This window comes from Epinephelus lanceolatus, chromosome 1 (genome assembly GCF_041903045.1).
Source record: "Epinephelus lanceolatus isolate andai-2023 chromosome 1, ASM4190304v1, whole genome shotgun sequence".
In the NCBI taxonomy this organism is placed as follows: domain Eukaryota; kingdom Metazoa; phylum Chordata; class Actinopteri; order Perciformes; family Serranidae; genus Epinephelus; species Epinephelus lanceolatus.
Window position 1 is genome coordinate 45,130,305 of NC_135734.1, and position 19,447 is coordinate 45,149,751.

Consider the following 19,447-nt stretch of genomic DNA (forward strand, 5'->3'; position numbering starts at 1 on the left):
GTTGTGACACCAAAATATATAATAGCGTAGTTTTATATAGACTCCATGAACAGCAGCAGGCTGTATTGCGCACAGGTGTACACGTGTGTACCTGCAGTCAATTACCTCTCCAAAGTACCAGCTACAACAATCAGGCTTGTTCATTAACGTCATTTTTGGATGGGATGCCCCTTTAAGAGCCTTTCTGGCTCTGTGTGTTCGCTCTTTAGCCAGGTGCCAAATTACGCACGGAGCTCCCAGCGGCCGCTGTGCTGCCCGGCCTCCCCCTGCCTGTCAGCGCTCAGTGGTTCGCTCCAGTCGGCGTTCTGCTGCTGTTCATCACCGCCCCACTGGCCGGCGCGCAGTCGGAGCTTCAGCCCGGTAACCGAGCGCACACTGAGCCTCACCGCCTGCCCGCTCTTCTCCTCTCACTTCAGTCTCTTTGAGCGTTTTTGCCTCCTCCGCTGGAAGGTCAGTGCTCTCTTCCTCTTCTTCTCTTTCTTTCTTTGTTGCTGATTTGGTTCCCTCCTTCCTATTTTTTTTTTTTCATTCTTTTTTTTTCGCCGAATTTCAGCGGCTGGTTGGATTTCTCTCTGTCTTTCTGTTGTCCTGCGAATATTTACCGGAGCTTTTTCCCGCTGCTTGTTGCTGGATGCAGCTCATCCTCTGCCTTTTTGTGCTTATTTTGAGTTCTTTTGTTTATTTTTTGTGATATTTTCTCGCTTCCTTCTCTTCTCATATTGCAAATATGTCTTTTCTCTCTGTGATCTTAAGAGAATTATTTCATTTTCATGTATTTAATTCTTCAGTTTGCCCTCTTTTATCTCATTCTTGCAGTTTCTTTCTTTTTCTTTTTGTTTCATTGAAGCCAAACGGGATTTACATTTCTCTTTAACTTGAACGCTGCGCATGCAGAATGCCTGAACGCATCGAGGATGAGGATGGTGATGGTGATGGTGGTGATCATGATGGGCAGCTGTTGCACGGACAGCTGACCTCCATCCACGGAGCTGCGTGCGTTTCTGTTGGGACTGTTTTTTGCCTGAACGTTGATCTAAGTTGTGAAGCTCGGTCTGTGTTTACAGCCACGCACACACTTCAGCAGCCTGTTTCACTGTCGGTCCTCATGAAGCAGACCAGGAGGAGCTGACAGGTCGGGTTTGTTACTCTGTCATGTCCTGTTCTGCATCCCTGATGTGTAATAGCAGCAGACTGGCTGTTGCCCCTTGCAGATCTGAAGCTCACTGCATGCTGAGAATATTTTCATGACATGTCTTCAGAACCTGCATGAACTGTGTCTTACTATGTCAAGATTTGTTTTGGCATTTCATCGAGCAGACCTAAAAATCAGATTGAAAGTCTGATTTTAGACTAAATCAGCGATCAAAATTTAAAGGAACGCAAAGTTTGAGTGAAAACTGATGCATTTAAGTACCAATTAATTTCTTATATGCAGCTAATACAGTGATGTTTTGCAGCAGAGTCATGTGTGACATGTGGTGAAGCTTAAAAACAACAGATGAAATGTGTCTTTAAAATGTGACAGAATTTATCTTGACTGCTCGGAGGGAAATCCTCCTCCATACAAACAATGTTCATTTAAAGCCTCAGGCTGGACTTCATGAATGAACAAGAAGTTTACCATTCCCCATGAATAAATTACATTTCAAACAGTCAAGTCACATGAGAGCTGGTGATTTATGTGAGTACAGCTGTCAGAATAATGGAAGGTCTTAGCTTGTGGGAAAATGTTTTCAAAAAAGCAGAATACAGTATTAAAAAAGGGCATGCGAGTGAAAAGATGATTGCCCCTCTCTGCCTCACACGGCACCATACTATTGTGTGAAATGCACTCTGTGGCGTGGAGCTGGTGGTGCGCAGTACGATGCAGCTACAGGCAGGACAGCGAGGCTCAGGGGAGGAGAAGAGTCTGCAGGATAAGATCAGTGAAGCTGCAGGCTGCTGCTGTGGACTGTTGGTTACTTGACTCTGTGAAGGTGTTTCGTCTATATTATTCCTACAAAGCCTGTGTAGAGGATTTATGAGCCTGCTGTGTTTGTTCATGACTGTGTGTGTGGATCAGTCCGCCTGTTGCTGATGAGAAATGTGTGCTGTGTTCAGAAGTAGATGTGATGTTTGTGGTGGAACAAAGCTTAATTATAAAATATGTTTCAATTACAGATGTTGCCAAAACCAGTAATTTGGAAAACACAGATATTTTTATTCCTCTAGTTTTCCACACTCTAGTTGCACATATAGCTTATCCACATATTCCACTGCTTAGCAGAACACTTCAACCCCAGCTGACCATTTCTATATGAGTGAATAACTGTGATTATTTTTGTTCCAGTGCATTGTTCTGCTGGGAAACCTTTGGTTCTGGCATTCATGTGGATACCACCTGACATGTTCCACCCACTCAAACACCGTTGCAGACAAGTACCCCCCCCCCCCCCCCATGGCAACAGTACTCCCCAATGGCAGTGGCCCCCCAGCAGGATAATGCACCATGCCACACTGCAAACATGGCTCAGGAATGGCCCAAGGAATGTGACAAAGACCTCAAAGTGTCAACCTGGCCTCCAAATTCCCCAGATCCCAATCTGAATGAACATCTGTGGCACGTGCCATTAACCCACCTCACAACCCACTGGACTAAATGGATCTGCCGCCAACGCACTGGTGCCAGACACCGCAGGACACTCCCAGAGATCCTGTGTCCACGCCTCCACAGGTCAGAGTCAAGTCTGATCCAAGGAGGCCCCACCTTGGATTAGGGTACATCTGGGGTACCCGCACATCACAAGAATCCTTGAGCAGATTGGGACCTGGGAAATTTAGAAGCCAGGTCCACACCTTGAGCTTTTTGTCACGCTCCACAGGCCATTTGTAATGGGGGTACTTAGTCTGCAACAGTGTTTGAATGGGTGGAACATGTCAGGTGGTATCCACATGAATGCCAGAACCAAAGGTTTCCCAGCAGAACAATGCACTGGAACAAAATAATCAAAGTTATTCACTTCTCCTGTCAGTGGTTTTCATGTTTTAGCTGAAGTTCCGAGTATACGACTCGTAAAATGAACACATGGACCCCTATGAATTCAATACATCAACAGTTTTCCCAGTTTTTGGATTTTTCGTTCACTGCAGGCATGCAAGAAGAAGCAGGTTTTCTTCAGGAATTTAATGTAACTCTGGGTGTGTAACTGATATACAAATGGTCAATTGGGCGGTGACGTGTTCCTTTAAAGCTCCACTACCTGATATTTTCTGTATTATAAGCCTCTGCTCGTTTAGAAGATGGGCGGAGTGATAGCTGAGCTGAAAAATTCAGCCCATGGAGTTACATGCGAACCTTTAAGTCTTTTACAAGCGAGAAACCTGGAGATGCCAACAGTGATAATGTAATATGTGGTGGGAGCACAGTAGAAGCAGATGCACAGCTGGGTGACGATAAATACTGTCTCAATGAGAACCACAGCGCTGTGGAAAAGAGACACTGCGCTCTCTGTTCACACAGTGTGTTCATCACTCCCAGAAGCTGCTGTACTGATAGAAAAAAAGAAAAATGAAAACAAGTATAAATAAATAATGACTTACATTTAAACTTGGTCTTGTTAATTATTTAGCGCCTCTGTGCTGATAATGAATGGATGCTGCTGCACTTTGACTCCATGTGTAGAAGCTCATTAGTGTTTGTGCTCTGCAGCCTTGTGTGTGTGATTTAGTTTGGCTGTGCACGCTGAGGCCAGCGAGGCACTGTTGTTGAACATGTCGATCCAAAGTTGGAGAAAATTGATTCTCATATTGATTTCTGTTACATATTTATAGCTTTCTACAAAGAGTGAAGTTTACTCAAGGCCATATAAATTTCACTTATACTCACAGTAACAGAGGGTAAATCAGTGGTGCGTGTGTTTGGAAAATGATCACATTTAGTGCTGAGAATCAAATCTCATTTTATAACAACGTAAAATGTGTCATGTTGATGTTTAATGTCTGCTCAGATTCATCATTTGATTCACATTCTTTGATTTTATATCTCCTGATTTCAATCATATTTTCGATAGTAGGCATTTTCTTGTTTGTTGTGCAGCTGGTTGTTGAGCCAAAATTTAGCATTTGAGAACTTCTGCTTCTTTTGCTAAAATGATTAAATGATTTGTTACAGTAATATTTACAAAATGTATTGATTTGGTATCTGATGTGCCGATCACTGGCACATTGCTTGAAGTAAATGTAATAATATTACATGAAATCCCAACCTGGTCTCATTCCGAAGTCGTTGAAATTCCGCGCTTGGTCAGTGACTTCCGATTTCAGACACAGATGAAAAAAGCTGTCCTTTCACGCCAGCATGTTACGTGGCCAGTCGCTGTTATTGTTTAACGGCGCCCAGCCCCAGATTAAATTATCACGTCATGTCCTCCGTGCCAAAGAGGAAAAGGACCATCCAGATTGTTACACCTCAAAGTTCAAAGCCAGCATCTGTGATGGTGAGGTCTGCCCATTGGTCCGACATCCCATTGGTCCGACCATATTAAACCCATTGCTCCGAAGTCCCGTTGTTCCGAAATCATCATGATGCCCTGTGGTTAAGGTCTGGTTAGGTTTAGGCACAAAAACCACTTGGTTAGGGTCAGGAAAAGATCATGGTGTGGGTTAAAATGAAAAAGAAAGTGGCAAACACATAAGCTGTGAGCCTGCTTCGCCTCAAGCCTTTCCCAGCTGACCCAGAGCTGGTCGCAGCGCGCCATCAAGGTAGAAATACGCCCGCCAGGAGCCGTTCAGCACCGCGGAGAGCTCCCCACACAACCCCGACCCCAGAGTTAATAACAGGAGGTTATGGTGTTTCATTCTCTCGTCTCTATGACACTTGTATCTCGACCAGTATCCTACTTTTGTTGCATTTGCTGATCCTCTATGGTACACAAATACAGTCTAGCCTAGTATAATCACATATCGGAACAACGGGACATCGGACTAATGGGCTGTCGGACCAATGACGTGGACCCGTGATGGTATGGGGGTGTGTCAGTGCCCGTGGCATCATGGGTAACCTGCACATCTGTGAAGGCAACATGAACGCTCAAAGGTACATACAGGTTTAGGAGCAACATATGCTGCCATCAAGACGACGTCAAAGGGCTGTAGGTCGGAATCGAACTTAAAGGATGTAGCCTTTTCTTTTTGCATAGCAGTTTTAAATATCCTTCAAATGTGTTTGACTCATAAAAAATGTCGTTGTCATCTAAAGGGACAAAGAACTAGTTGACCGTATTTTATTTTTTGAAATTATTTTGTACCCTGGAAATCCAGAGTTCTTGCGAGAGCACAATTTGAATTTGCTCAGCAAGTCACTCTGGCAATCAGTAATGATCCTCATTACTCATGCCCTTGGAGCCGAGCTGCACCAATCACATCGGTGTATCTGATATAGGCGGGCCAGAGGCGAGCTAAACAGATGACGACAGCGCTGCGACGACGAAGTGCGGAATCAGTCAGTAAACATTGCAAGATGGCTACGGATGAACACCAGTTGTTTGAAACGGCTTTGGCCGCTACAATGAACGAGTTAGACTTGGCTTTTTCTCTAAAAGAGGAACAGAAGACGGCGCTCGAGTCTTTCCTTTGCAAGAAGGACGTTTTTGCTGTTTTGCCAACCGGATACGGCAAGAGTCTAATCTACCAGTTAGCTCCACTGGTAGCTAAGCTCTGGATACGTCACCCCGTGTATTGTTCTGATTGGTTGTAGTGTTATCCAATTGCATGCAGTGATATTTACAAATGCATGCTTGGTGCCGCCCCTCGAGTTGGGCCATTTGCATTACTCATAGCCAGACCCTAAATCTTTCTAGATTTGGGTCTGGATTTCCAGGCCATGAAGTGAGATGAACAGATTGAAAACTTTATCTTATTAGATGAAGTAACAGCTGCTGACAATGTTTTCCTTTGGGGACACAATTTACAGTTGAAAAAAGGTATTAAATCACAATATATTTCATCGGAATACTCAGCTTTTGCAGCGTATTGTTATTATTGTAATACTGTATCGTGGATCCTCTGGTGATTCCCACCACTAATGTGCAGCTGTAAATCTGGCCTTCATGTGTGACTGAATGTGTGGAACACAGTGTGTCTGTACCTCCTGGAGTACATCAGAACGTTTAGACATTTCCATGTTCGTCCTTCAGCCTTCAGCAGATGCTTTTACCTGAAGTGACATGCTTTGTGTGTGTGTGTCTCGCTCAAGGTCACGCCATCACAATATACAGCAACTGATTTACTGAACGTTTATGTTGTGGCTCAGCGAGTCCTTGATTCAATTCACAGTTCATCAAACAAGCGTTTTCCCTCAAACCTGACACACTTTGTGCCGAGAATATTTCACTGCTGGTTTACCTCATACTGTTGTAAATGATTGAACGTTGCATTGAGGAGGTGTTTCCTGCGCAGACTACAGATGTGTCACTGCGAGTCCGGCGTCTCCTCTGATTCTCAATACAGCTGCAGGGTGAATTCGTTATGGTTCAGTGGGCTTCTCTCTCTTTCTAGTGCGGGTTGGGTCACTCCAAATGTTCCTCTCAGGGGGGGATCCTGTAATAGAAATGTGGATTGTAAAACTTGGGCTTGCGGTCCTTTTGCAAGTGGGAGATTTGACATTCTTTCATTCCACCTTCCTGTCCTCAGCAGCAGTGGTGGTAATTTCCTTGTGGAGCAACAATGCAGAATGAATAATGAAGGAAACACCAGGTGGTCTCTTTGAAGAAAAAAACAGAATCATTGCTGTGCTGTGTTGCATCTGTTTATGCATCTACTTATACGAAAAGGCACAGTTTGTATTATAAACAACAAATATACAATGTTTATGATTATGTTGATTTGGTGGAGATTTAAATGTTAATCCAGAACCACATGTTTACAGTTTATGATGTTCTACAATGCTAATGACAAAACCTCATCAGAGGAACAAATCTGCTTCTGAGTTTTACATCTCATCCATACAGATAAGTTTAATTCCTTTGAGAACTGTACAGTGGTTTTGCATGTTTACCGCCCATGGCACTTTTCTAACTTCAAGAGCATCAGTGTGAGCCTCAATGCTGAAAGTCCATCAGAATTCAACAGATTTTCTCCAGTACACTATTCTTTATCATTCACCTTTTGATGATGGACTGTATGTAAGGAAGTCTCCTGCATGTTTTGATATGAATGTAATTGTTAAATGATATATTTTGGTGGTTTGAGTTGAAGGTGTGAGAAAGAATAGTATCAGTAACATTGTTAACACTGTGCTACATTACAGAGAAATACAAAACCGTACTAATGAACCTTCATTAATATAGGCCTATATTTTATCTACAAGTGCACGTCACACACTGAGCGACCCGCCTGTTAATGACGCTGTGGGCTAATGGGCATGTAGCTACTTCCATGTTTCAGATGATACGTCATGTTTGTAGTCGACCAATGAAGATGAGTTTACATATCACCTTGGGTTCGTCCTTCACCTTCTCAAAATGATCCCACACTTTGGATTTCCTGCCCGACATGTTATTAACTAGCCTGTGGAATAACCGCAGGTACCAGCCCTGGAGATTAACCTGACTCCTGTCTGACTGCTGAGCGTGGACACTTCCTGTGTCTGTCCTTTCAAATTAAATTCCCACATGGTCCAGTCATATAGGTTTTAATTTATTTTGACAAGGCGCAGCTCCTAATAGAGTTTTTAAGTGACCAATGAAATCTTCCCGAGTAATGACCCTCCTTAAGGCCCATTTATGCTCCCTTTACGTACGAAAATATATACGTCCATTTCAAACAATGTTACCGTCACTGCCCACATACTTCCATGCGTCCTTTACGTTGGCATGGATGGTAACCAATATATCCACCAGGGGGCAGCCCAGAGTCAAAAGTTTATGACAACAACAAACTCAAAAACAAACATGGCGACTGTGGAGGAGATATTGATAATGTACCCTATCAGCAGTATCATCACTACCGACCAACTCACATTTACTTCCCTTCCAATCTCCTCCCAGCATGTGTAGCATGTGTTTATCCCGGTGTCCAGTAGGGATGTCCCGATCCGATATTCAGATCGATATCGGCTGCCGATACTAGCAAAAAACGGGCATCGGATCAGACTACATGGAAAAATGCCGATCCATGAACTCCGATCCAGTTTTTCACGGACTCCGTGCCACGTTTTCCGGCCAGCCCAGCGCTCCGCAAGTCAAGCAGTCCATTCCAGTGATCCGCTCAAGCTCTTACTATCAATCCACCAGGCCAGCATGCAGACGACAGATACACAGAGGGTAGGAAGAGTAGCGGTCAATTTAGTTAACTGACTATTTGTTTTCTGCTCTGGTTTTTTGAGAGTGATATTTTTATTTGGTTTACACTCTTACTGTTTAAGTAAAGAGCACTGATGGCACTGTTTTGGGCACAATTAGTGAAATTGGAGCCATGAATGGTCTACAAAAACACTACTAAAATAACTGAAAAGGAAAGGCTGCATTTTTTGTTAAATGTCAACAATGTCTTGTGGTGTTAATCTATTTTTTATTTATTAGGGGGCCAAAGCACAACTGTGTGGAGTCTTGCTGCTATTTTAATTTCATTGTTAGACATTTTAAAGATTTCTTGTGTTGATTTATTTTCTATTTATTAAGGGGCCAAAGCAGCCAAAGCAAACCAGCTATATTTTTTATTTAATGTTAATGTTCAAGTTTAAAGTTTGTTTATTTAACCCTGTTAACAATAAACGGGTCAGTTTCTCATACCAACTGTTGTGGACCATTCTAACTAACCTGATTAAGTAGTTGTTCTTGTTAGAGTAATATTGCTTGATCAAACCTTTTCTAACATGACTGACAACAAAATAAGTGAATATGTATAATACGCGCTTGGATCGGATTGGTATCAGTTTCGGCCAAAACTCAAGGCTGTAATATCGGTATCAGATTGGAAGTGAAAAAGCTGGATCGGGACATCCCTAGTGTCCAGGAGAAGTAACATCATAGAGATGTTTATAGTTTCTAACTAACTCGCACAACCTTTCCTCAAAAAGTTCCGCCATTGTTATTTCTTCTACGTATCGGGTAGTGACAGCAACACTGCCCCCACGGTTTCTGGTGGTACTGCTCCGTTTGGCCCGTATCCGTAAGCTTTATGGAAACGTGCAGAAATGCGGATGAAATGAACGCGGAGCACGAACAGAAGGCTCCGTCCGTATCCGGATCCGTATTTAACGTTGAGCATGAATCGGCCTTTAGACACCACATGATGACAGCAAAATGGATGAAACATCAGTTGTGCATTGTGAAAGAACAGTTGTGCATTGTGTACAGTTTTGATGCTGCCCATTAGGGGTGTAAATCACTAGTTGCATCACAATATGATGTATATCGATTATTTGGACAACAATACAATATTTGCTGATATCACAAACTTCGATTTATTTCAATTCAGGGGCCTGTGATCAATATGAAACAATACCATATGCACATTTAACACAATTGGTTACAGAAGAAGCTGCCAGCCCTTTCTTTTGTGCTTTTGTCCATTAAAGTAAAAACAACACATAAGTCATGTAAATAATTGCAACCAGTGGAGTAAAGTTGACTTTAAACTGACTTCACTGACACACATAAACAGCACATAGGATAAGGTAACTTCGAGGGCTTTCTGTCACAAAGACCTTTCTGGAGGAAATCTTTTCATTTTAACCTAACCCGTGATCTTTTTGCCAAAACTTCAGGGCTCTCTGGCTTAAAGCCCTGAAGGCAAACTTCTCCAAACAGCCATAAAACATGGTATAAATTTTGCTCAATCGTAACTTAAACTATTCGTATTATTACTATCCTGTTTGGTCATCAGCAGGCATGTTTTCTCCTTCCACACATAGCTCTCTGTTGCTGGCAGATGTGTTTTGTTGTTGAATATACACTGCCTGGCCAAAAAAAAAGTCGCCACCTGGATTTAACTAAGCAAATAGGTACGAGCCTCCTATTGGATAATTACTGCATTGGCGATTATCTTTCAGCTGGCAACAAGTTATTTAACCCCAACTGGTGCAATGAGTTGCTTCTCATTTCCTAAACAACCATGTCGAAAGACACATCCTGTGGTCGTGGAAAAGATGTTAGTCTGTTTGAGAAGGGTCAAATCATTGGCATGCATCAAGCAGAGAAAACATCTAAGGAGATTGCAGAAACTACTAAAATTGGGTTAAGAACTGTCCAACGCATTATTAAAAACTGGAAGGATAGTGGGGACCCATCGTCTTCGAGGAAGAAATGTGGCCGGAAAAAAATCCTCAATGATCGTGATCGGCGATCACTTAAACGTTTGGTGAGATCAAATCGAAGAAAAACAACAGTAGAACTCAGGCCTATGTTTAATAGTGAAAGTAAGAGCATTTCCACACGCACAATGCGAAGGGAACTCAAGGGACTGGGACTGAACAGCTGTGTAGCCTTAAGAAAACCACTAATCAGTGAGGCTAACCGGAAAAAAAGGCTTCAATTTGCTAGGGAGCATAAAGATTGGACTCTGGAGCAATGGAAGAAGGTCATGTGGTCTGATGAGTCCAGATTTACCCTGTTCCAGAGTGATGGGCGCATCAGGGTAAGAAGAGAGGCAGATGAAGTGATGCACCCATCATGCCTAGTGCCTACTGTACAAGCCTGTGGGAGCAGTGTTATGATCTGGGGTTGCTGCAGTTGGTCAGGTCTAGGTTCAGCAACAGTATGTGCTCAAAGAATGAGGTCAGCTGACTACCTGAATATACTGAATGACCAGGTTATTCCATCAATGGATTTTTTCTTCCCTGATGGCACGGGCATATTCCAAGATGACAATGCCAGGATTCATCAGGCTCAAATTGTGAAAGACTGGTTCAGGGAGCATGAGACATCATTTTCACACATGGATTGGCCACCACAGAGTCCAGACCTTAACCCCATTGAGAATCTTTGGGATGTGCTGGAGAAGGCTTTGCGCAGCGGTCAGACTCTACCATCATCAATGCAAGATCTTGGTGAAAAATTAATGCAACACTGGATGGAAATAAATCTTGTGACATTGCAGAAGCTTATCGAAACAATGCCACAGCGAATGTGTGCTGTAATCAAAGCTAAAGGCGGCGGTCCAATGAAATATTTGAGTGTATGACCTTTTTTTTTGGTGGTGACTTTTTTTTTGGCCAGGCAGTGTATTTCCATGCAGAGATGCAGCTGCTGGCCCTGCACATGAAGCAGCCGTACATTTAACATCATTTTATCTGTAGTGTAACCTACTTGCTATTCCGCTTACATACACATTTTTGCAAAACTATGATGTTTGACAGTGTCTCATCAGATGATTGCTGTTGTACTGTGATCCATCTCTGCGGCTTCTCTCAGCTGTCACTGAGCTGTCATCTGTCTGCGGCTCAGTCGATGTGACGTGTCATCTGTTACGCAGAGGACTGTGGGTGAGGATAGCTGGATTGAATACTGCAAAATGCGAATTGATGCTGTACAGCACCCTGGTATGTTTGGCATACTGCATTTGACACACTATGTATTGGGACATACTAGGTGTTTTTCCAGCATGCTAAATAGTTTAGTAGTATGGGTATTTGAATGCACCCCATGGTAATCTTTATCCACTCTCTGTTTTTAATTGCATACATATATATTCCACATATTACACATTAAGCCTCCTACAGACTAACTGCGCATTCCCACCAAAAGCTTCATGGTCGCCTGCGGTCGCTCTGGTCGCTGACATCGCTCACACTGCCAGCTCTAGCAGGTGCTTGCAGTGGCCAAAGAGACGGGGCCGGGCGCTGCAGATGTGTCCATCTAGGCTTGAGAATCCCGGTCTGCAATTGGCGCTGCTCATTTGCATAAAGTTCAGCTTCTCTCAACTTCAACTTGATGCTCTGGCCGCTGGCACCACGCCCCTCACTGCAGCCGAAGCCCCTGACGCCCTTCGTCGACAGCATGCTTTCAAAATGAAGGCTGCCGGCAGCTTATGATGCTCACGAAGCTTTTGGTGGGAATGCACAGTAAGATTTAGCAGTCCTGTAGGTTTAGTGCAGCTACTCTGTGTGACATGGTCTAATAAACTTGGGTACGACATCAAGTGTGATGTACGTCGACAGCGCCTACTGAATCACAGGCTACAACGTGTGATGCAATAGCTTCCCATACTGAGTGCACAAGGATGCTGCACAGGTTATTACTTCTCCAACTGTGAAGCACAACAAAGAGGGTCACAATATTACAAAACCTAAAGTTTTGTGGGCACTATATACTGCAGTGTGTCTGTGTGTGTGTTTGCTAGCTGCTAGGTTGCTCATCTGGCTGCTGCTATTTCCTTTCGTCCGTCTTTACGTGATCATGGTCAGAGCTGGAGGACACATCATACAGGCAGAGCTTCTGCTGCCACAACTCCACAAGGTTTTCTTCTCTGCTGGAATCCCACACATTTCTTTAAGCATGTTTTGCCTCCATGGTGAGCTGCTATCCGTCTGTGTGGGTTTAGCACTAGTGCGTCATTTGGTGCTGCATTTCTATTAGTTGATTAGTAGGCATAGATTTTATCCCAGGCTGCCTTCAATCGCAAGACCGTGATAACGACCATCCTTGAACCTCTCTCACTGTGCAACGTAGGACCACCGTTTTAGAGCCACGACCAAAGACGTAGTTTCTTTGGTCATCTTTCATCTGGGACAGCCCAAATCACACAGTGTACAGACGGCTTTAGATTGGACCAGCTCACCTCTATTAAACTCCAAGAACACCTTCGAACCTGAAGTTATTTTCCAACTTTTTCTGTACTCCGTTATAAACAGGAAGCTCTTGCAGTTAATAAGAATGAAGCAATTTCATTTGAGTTATTTGTCACATGGAAACACATTGCAGCCGTTTCCACACAAATCCTGTGTAACAGCCTTTTAAATGATCTATATTATGGTTTCCTGTAGATTCATTGAGCTGTGGGCTCTGAAAGCTAGAAAATTGCCCCCATGGCTTGAAAAATGTAAATACAGCACAAAATCATTATCTGGTCTCGTTACCAGATATATGCACACACACACACACTGAAGATTTACCACAACGGCCCATATATCATAATCTAACCATTCAGATAGGAGCCATTTTTAAAACAGTTAACATTCCCTGAATTAGTCCCACAAAGACAGTCAGCATGTGAAAAGCAAAATAATTTAGAAATCTCTGCAGGAGAAACTGAATATCTGCAAGAAATATTACATCTGTGGCTACGGACTCAGCATGGGGTCATTACTTCAAAGATATTACAGCTACAAATAATTTAAAAGCTATTACAAATACATGAAATATAGTCATCAGCACAGACTATCTGGCTGACATGCTTAATCTCTGTTTTGTGGATCTTCCCACAAGCATTTTGAGCACACAGAGGAGAATACAGAGACTGAACTCATCAATATTTCTGATTGTAAAGACAGTCCGTGGTTTCACTGAGGCCCGAGCAATTTATATTAATGCAGTCAGAGTCTAAAAAGAAGAAATTTGGAGGGGAAAAAAACAGTATTTCTAGAAAGTTCAGCATATCATCAAAATGAATTGACCTGTGGTTTAAAGTAGCCGCCACAAATGGCAGGTAGATGAATTTTAATAACTTTAAACAGAATAATTAAATAGCATGGCATCAATAATCCAACAAAGCAAAAGAGAAAATGTATAGAGTACAAAGATATTGGAAACATCTCAGATGGGACTCGACGTATTTTTCTATGAACATCGTCACCATGTCAGTCACGGTGGTGCAGTGGTTAGCATTGTCGCCTCACAGCAAGAGGCTGGGGTTTGAACCCCAGGGTGGGGGAGTCCTTCTGTGTGGAGTTTGCATGTTCTCCCTGTGTCAGCGTGGGTTTTCTCCAGGTACTCCAGCTTCCTCCCACAGTCCAAAGACATGCAGGTTAACTGGTGACTCTAAATTGTCCGTAGGTGTGAATGTGAGTGTGAATGGTTGTCTGTCTCTATGTGTCAGCCCTGTGATAGTCTGGTGACCTGTTCAGGGTGAACCCTGCCTCTCACCCAGTGTCAGCTGGGATAGGCTCCAACACTCCCACGACCCCTAACAGGATAAGTGGTTACAAAAATGAGATGAATGAATGAACAAGACAGCCATTAGGTTTCCCAGATACATGGGTTTAAATGCCCCAAACAACAATTTTTTTGCAGTTATTTTTTGTGCATTTTTATGCTTTCACTGGCTGGCTGCTACAGGCATTTCCCAAACCACACTCTCATGTGTAGAGGGTCCACCTCATTAGGTACCATCCCACACCAGTTAAGCAGGAGTGGAAGTGAACGGCGAGTCTGCATCAGTGCTGACTTACTGACCATGTGCAGTGCTGTATTGTGTTGGACATGGAAGACACTACATGTGACTGTAAACTGCTTAAATTAAAAAAGACATTTTGAGTTTCAGTGTGTAAGATTTAGGGGGATTAAGTGGCATGTAGCAGTGAGGGTTGCTGATTGTAACCAGCTAAAACGTCTCCTGGTTAGAATTCCTTCATTGTTCACTGTTCAGGAGGTTTTCACCACCAGGAGCCAAATTATGTGCAGAGGTCTGTTCCTCTTCAAAATATATGGACAAGGTGATTTAAACCGGTAAAAACACTGAATAAAGCAGACTTACATTTCAAATCAGTGTTTTTTCTGGTGCTGCTCATTGTAAAGGGACTGCCAACTGTGGTGGCAAATGCAACAATGCAAAATGCACTATCTACAGTCAGAGTTTAGTTTGTCTGTTCTAGGCTACTGTAGAAACATGGCAGTGAATATTGCGACGTCCATAAACGAGGACACACTCCTTATGTAGATATAAACGGCTCGTTCTAAGGCAATGAAAACACATATTTTCAGGTGAATTTTCACGGAAGAAAACACACTTATTATATTGTCTTTCTGCCAATCTGTCCCCTGATTCCTACACACTGAACCTTTCATGACCGTTTCAAATAATAAGCAGCTTATAGTCATGAGAATTAAAAAATGAGAAGAATTTTACATAAAAAAAAGAAAAGAAATGGAACCAAAGAAGGTTGGGAGTTACTTTTATTTCTTTTAAGTTATTTATTTATTTTAGTGACAAAAGGATAATGTGCAAAATGCTGGTAAAGTAAGTTGAGTAAGTTTTATTTTTGTCCATGGTTATAAGTTACAACAGTTCCTGTGTGTCCGCCTGAGAGAGCGTTCCTCCTGGAGCTTTCTGATGTATTTATACCTCACACCTTAATAAAGGGGGCTTCATTCAGCTGTGAAGGTGCCTACAAACGGAGTTACACTCCATGACAGAGTGACATTAGGGAGGGTCCGGTGCGGGGAAAGCCATGGTCGGCGCATTTACTCCTCGTCCACCGGTAGACTTGTTCTGCAGGAACTCCAGACCTTGATTAAAAATCATGTCTATGTTGTTCAAATAAAACGGCACACAGCAATTTTGAAGTTCATCCTGTCGGCTCATACAAGTTCTTGACTTCATGACATAAACTAACTATTGCATCTGTGTTACAAAGATTTTATCTGACAATTCAAAGAGATGAGTAATCAAAGGATTTCTCTCTGTGGCTCCACATATTCCCTCTGTTACCTTCTGCAGTATAACACACACACACACACACACACACACACACACACTGCAGTAAGCACCATATCACACCCAGAACACTAACCACAACCTCCCTGCACTAGGGAAACCAACCATGACCTACTAACACACACACACACACACACACACACACACACACACACACTTACACACACAGAGTGAAGCCAGCAGCCAACAGCTGAACATCACTTGAGAGCAGATGGGGGTTAACAGGGACACACACTCACACACATATGCTCGGCATTTACTTGCCCAAAAAGACTCACACCTACGTGTACAACAGAAACACACACACACATACACAGTGCAGAACTGGTGGTGAAGGTGTGGCACGCATACATGTCTCCTTGTCAGTGACTTTAGGCCAGTAACACTCAACCTGCTGCCCGTGGGCCAAATCTGGCTCATGATAATTGTCTTGTACTTTAAATGTCAATAAGGAGCCAGAGTGCATGAAAAACATCAATATATAGCTTGTTGATTTAAAAAAAAAAAAAGAAAGTGCTGGGGGGATGCCCTGGTCCTCCTGACAAAGGTCTGGGTTATGCCCTGAATGTCATCAAATATTAAAAACACCCCTCCGTACACCTGACCTGAGCGGCGCTGCTGCGACGGGCCCCTACCTCCTGTCGTTGTGCAATAGTGTTGTTGTGCAGCCGGTTGAGTATCTCTGCTTCAGGCAAAACTTACTGATTATTAAAAGTGGCTGATTTGGATCAAACCTATCACAGTGTGAGTAGTTTATATACAGTGCCCTCCAAAAGTATTGGAACAGTGAGTCCAGTTTGTTTACTTTTGTTGTAGACTGAAAACATTTGGGTTTGGCATCAAAAGATGAATATGAGACAAGAGATCAACATTTCAGCTTTTATTTCCAGGTATTTACATCTGGATCTGATACACAACTTAGAAGATAGCATTATTTGTAATGGAACACAAAATTTTTAGGTGAGCAAAAGTATTGGAACATATAAACTTAAAATAGATTAAAGTGAATGAGACTTAATATTTAGTTGCAAATCCTTTGCTTTCAATAACTGCATCAAGCCTGTGACCCATTGACATCACCAAACCTTTGCATTCTTCTTTTGTGATGCTTTTCCAGGCTTTCACCGCAGTCTCTTTCAGTTGTTGTTTGTTTTGGGGGGTTACTCCCTTCAGTCTCCTCTTCAGCAGGTAAAATGCATGCTCTATTGGGTTTAAGTCTGGAGACTGACTTGGCCAGTCTAAAACCTTCCACATCTTGCCCCTGATGAACTCCTTTGTTGTTTTGGCAGTGTGTTTTGGGTCGTTATCTTGCTGCATGATGAAGGATCTCCCAATCAGTTTGGTTGCATCTTTCTTTAAATTATCAGACAAAATGTTTCTGTAGACTTCTGAGTTCATTTTGCTGCTGCCATCATGTGTTACATCATCAATGAAGATGAAAGAGCCCGTCCCAGAAGAAGCCATGCAAGCCCAAGCCATGACATTACCTCCACCGTGTTTCACAGATGAGCTTGTATGTTTGGGATCATGAGCAGATCCTTTCTTTCTCCAAACTTTCGCCTTTCCATCACTTTGGAAAAAGTTAATCTTTGTCTCATCAGTCCATAAAACTTTTTCCCAGAATTTTTGAGGCTCATCTCTGTACCTTTTGGCAAATTCCAGCCTGGCCTTCCTATTCTTCTTGCTAATGAGTGGTTTGCATCTTCTGGTGTAGCCTCTGTACTTTTGTTCATGAAGTCTTCTGCGAACAGTAGATTGTGATACCTTCACTCCTGCCCTCTGGAGGTTGTTGCTGATGTCACTAACAGTTGTTTTAGGGTCTTTCTTTACAGCTCTCACAATGTTTCTGTCATCAACTGCTGATGTTTTCCTTGGTCTACCTGTTCGACGTCTGTTGCTTAGTACACCAGTGGTTTCTTTCTTCTTCAGGACATTCCAAATGGTTGTACTGGCTATGGCCAATGTTTGTGCAATGGCTCTGATTGATTGTCCATCTTCTCTCAGATTCACAATTGCTTCTTTTTCACCCATAGACAGCTCTCTGGTTTTCATGTTGGTTCCACCTCTAAATGCATCGTACCCAATCTGAAACTGAGCTCAGACATTCAGTGCTATTTATTGTTTGAATAATCAATGTAATTGGGAGACACCTGGGCAACAAAACACACCTGTCAGTCACATGTTCCAATAATTTTGCTCTCATGAAAAATGGGTGGGTTCAAAAAAAAGGTGCTATCTTCTAAGTTGTGTATCAGATCCAGATGTAAATACCTGGAAATAAAAGCTGAAATGTTGATCTCTTGTCTCATATTCATCTTTTGATGTCAAACCCAAATATTTTCAGTCTACAACAAAAATAAAGGAATTGGCCTCACTGTTCCAATACTTTTGGAGGGCACTGTATAATGATTTCTAATTATATCGTAATAGTGCATGGGTAGACAAAGTTTCATCGTCTCATGATGAACATCACTCAGGCCTGTCAACTTACCGTACGATATACAGACATGAATTAGATCATTTTGCTGACCTCAATATTTTCATACATGCTTGTTTGTCTACATAAGAATGTTACCACCGTTGTAGCCATATATCCTCTCCATCCCCGCCTAGCTTAGCAGTAGCCTGCAGCTGCGCTTCTGGAGTGGAAGAGGCACAGTCCTGATATTCGTTAGCTTGCCAACCACCTGACAATGAGCCAAAAAGTCCATCATTTGTAGCTTTGTTTTCCAACAACTTCATTCACCAATCTTTAAATCAACAAGCAACCCACTTGGCTAACAGGCCATTCATTCCCCAAAGCCGACGACAGCACACTGGCTGGATTATACAGGTATCTGAGGTGTTCCTGGAGCGTCAAAAAGGTTGTCTATTGGTGGAAACAGGCATCAAGGGTTTGAGGACAAATGAAAGCTAAATAAAACATGTCAATAAAAACAAAAACACAGCAAGATAATGAAAACAATAAGATGGGTTTTAAAGATGTCACTGATTCTGTGAGGCTTATCTCCTCAGGCAGGTCATTTCAAAGCCGAGGGGCCCTGATTGCAAAGGCACGAACACCATTAGATTTAAGCCTCGACTTTGGAACAGCCAGAGGGGCCGCGCCTCAAGGTCTCTACACGTGCCCCATCTTTAACCATCTAGAAAAAGCAAGGTTGGTGCTGGGTGCAACTCTTCTGGTTGCTCTGTGCCAGCTCTCAAGAGCGTGGAGGCAGGTTGCATCTGAGGTTACTAAGCAACCATAACAAGCATTGCCGCCTAGCCTACTTATCTGAAATCATAACTGCAGAACTGATCTTATTGCAGGTGTTGTTTTTTAGGTTCGAAGGCCTAAAATATTTTCCGTGGGACAGACGTATAGCTCTGAGTAGACCTGCACTGAAATGGTCAACTTCTTGTCCGTATTTATCACAGACGGAAAGATATTTGTCGGATGTCGGTTGTTCCTTGACACATAACATGCAGTGTGCGCTGCTGCAAAATAGGCTCTCGGAAATGCTCTGGCATCGCTCTTATGTTTGAGCACACCTGCTGCATTGAAAACAGTGGATTTGAGGGCACAAAAAAATGTGGCACGTGTACGGCCTAAGGCTCCGAACTGGCTCATATGGTAACTACGCTAGCGCTTTTACTCTACGTCACATTCACCCATTAACACACATTCACATGCTGGTGGCCGAGGCTACCATACAAGGTGCCACCTGCTACTCAGTGACCATTCACACGCCCTCACACACCAATGGAACAGCCATCAGGAGCAATTTGGGGTTCAGTGTCTTGCCCAAGGATACTTTGACATGCAGACTGGAGGAGC

At 42.9% G+C, this 19,447-nt stretch overlaps 1 protein-coding gene across 2 annotated transcripts in view; it reads left to right on the forward strand.

Moving 5' to 3' along the window:
* Window positions 1–229: 229 nt before the first annotated feature.
* Window positions 230–19,447, forward strand: part of raly (RALY heterogeneous nuclear ribonucleoprotein) — a 225,434-nt gene continuing 206,216 nt past the window's right edge. The window contains exon 1 of one of the 2 annotated variants that reach the window (XM_033626156.2): window positions 230–450. The gene's annotated coding sequence lies outside the window, so the exon portion shown is untranslated. Of the gene's footprint in view, window positions 451–721; window positions 1,133–19,447 lie in introns of those variants that run through there. The other variant, XM_078171230.1, reaches the window with a different exon arrangement.